Below are 2,514 nucleotides of genomic sequence, written 5' to 3'. Positions count from 1 at the left end.
TAATTGTTCTAATTGCGGTGCCTTGCAGGGCTTGGCCCCGTGTTGCTGCTTGCAGCTATATTCTTATTATTATTATTATTCCGTGAATGGGAGTCTATGGCAGCCCTATGAACCGTAAGTAGGAAAATGATGAAATTTGGCACACTTGTAGTGATGCTAATGAATAGTAATTGGACCAATTTTTGACCCTCTAGGACCAACTCTATAGCGCCACCACCAGTTCAAAAATTCAACATTGAAATGGTTATAACTTTTGAACCCTTTGATCTAGAGACATGAAACTTAGTACACCTGATTCCACTCATCATGCTGATCACAACCAATACCTTACATTAAGACCCCGCCCATTACAGTAGTGGCCATTTTGAAATGTACAGTATTCAGTTATTTCGCTACTCCTCCTTCAAATTTTGTCCAATTTTCTCCAAACATGCACTCAAATGATCTTCAGACTGAGCCGCATAAAAGTACTGTTCCCGATTTTTTTGTTATACTGGAAAAAAAAAGTTATAATGTCGCAAACTTAACAAGGTCCACCCAAAATTGGCTAAGAGGCTGTATCTCGGCCAAAGTTTGATCAATCGAAACGAAAATTGGTACACTTCATCGGAAGCATGTTCTGAGGTCCCATGCCAAAGTTGGGAATAGCGCCACCTACGGGTCATGAGATATGACAAATTGCTATTTTGGCCAATTACTTTTGAACAGTTTGTCAGAAATTCATAATTGTGGTATCTATGGATTCCTTGCATCATGCCGAATCCGTGGATATCAATTTTGCCATGATGGGATGTACCCCGTGTCCGCCATTTTGAATTTTGTCATAATTTGCAATATCTTTTAAACTATTTGAAATTTCCTCACCACATTTGGTATGGATCATCATTAGCATGGCCCGAAGGTACATGAGAAATTTGATCACAGCGCCACCTAGTGTTCCAGAGATATCATTGTTTTTTGAAAAAACGCTTATAACTTTTGCTATCATTGCTTGAAATTTGATTTATTTATGTCAATATATTCCTTGGCTTATGCCGATTTCAACGATATCTCATATGCTATTTTCCAACAATGTGACTGGCCGCCATATTGGAGCGAATGTAAAACAGTTTTTTCGCTACTCCTCCTTCAAAATTTGTCCAAAATTGTCCAAAATTTTCTCAAATGATCTTCGGACCGAGCCACACAGAAGTACTGTTCCCGATTTTTTTGCTATACTGGAAAAAAAAAAGTTATGATGTCGCAAATGTAACAAGTTCGACCCAACATTGGTTCAGAGGCTGTAACTTGTGAACAGTTTGTCACAAAATCATAAAATTGGTGTCTATCGATTCCTTGCATGATGTCGAATCCAATGATATCTATTTTGCCAGGATTGGATGTACCACGTCATAAGCTAAATTAGCATTAAGCTAGCTTAGCATGCTAATCTGGTTAACATGTCATGGAACTTTTTTGTGAACTCATTCTCACACTGAACCCTCTCCTCTGCTGTCTTGAAATTCACGTCCTCTGAGTGGCGCAATCAGCTAAACCATGCATCTCGAATCCCGAACCATTCTGGTCGTGGGTTCGAGTCCCATATGGGATGACTATAAAGTTGTGTCATTTCAATTTCTTTATCATACTGAAAAGCATTGTACTATTCTTTCTTCCTATTAAATACAACGTGTGTTTCATTTATATGCAAAGTCTTTATTTTGAGTCCATTCTCTTTTTTACTACTGAACCTCGGCAGCTGGATGATCTCATTTCTTTTATGAGGTAAGAAGTTAATAAGTAAGAATACTTTGGTTATTAAAGTTTCTTTTAAAGTTTGGAAAGCAAAGTATTTTTAAGTACTTTTTGAACCCATGGAACCATTGAAGGCTTGGCCCCGTAAGGCTGCTTGCAGCTTTAATTATTATTATTATTCTTCTTCCGCAAATGGAAGTCTATGGCAGCCCTATGAACCGTACATAGGAAAATGATGAAATTTGGCAGACTTGTAGTGATGCTAATGAATAGTAATTGGACCAATTTTTGACCCTCTAGGACCAACTCTATAGCGCCACCACCAGTTCAAAAATTCAACATTGAAATGGTTATAACTTTTGAACCCTTTGATCTAGAGACATGAAACTTAGTACACCTGATTCCACTCATCATGCTGATCACAACCAATACCTTACATTAAGACCCCGCCCATTACAGTAGTGGCCATTTTGAAATGTACAGTATTCAGTTATTTCGCTACTCCTCCTTCAAATTTTGTCCAATTTTCTCCAAACATGCACTCAAATGATCTTCAGACTGAGCCGCATAAAAGTACTGTTCCCGATTTTTTTGTTATACTGGAAAAAAAAAAGTTATAATGTCGCAAACTTAACGAGGTCCACCCAAAATTGGCTAAGAGGCTGTATCTCGGCCAAAGTTTGATCAATCGAAACGAAAATTGGTACACTTCATCGGAAGCATGTTCTGAGGTCCCATGCCAAAGTTGGGAATAGCGCCACCTACGGGTCATGAGATATG

The sequence above is a fragment of the Rhinichthys klamathensis genome, unplaced genomic scaffold (genome assembly GCF_029890125.1).
Source record: "Rhinichthys klamathensis goyatoka isolate OS25496 unplaced genomic scaffold, OSU_Roscu_1.1 h1tg000740l_1, whole genome shotgun sequence".
Lineage (NCBI taxonomy): Eukaryota > Metazoa > Chordata > Actinopteri > Cypriniformes > Leuciscidae > Rhinichthys > Rhinichthys klamathensis.
Note: the sequence above shows the minus strand (reverse complement) of the source record.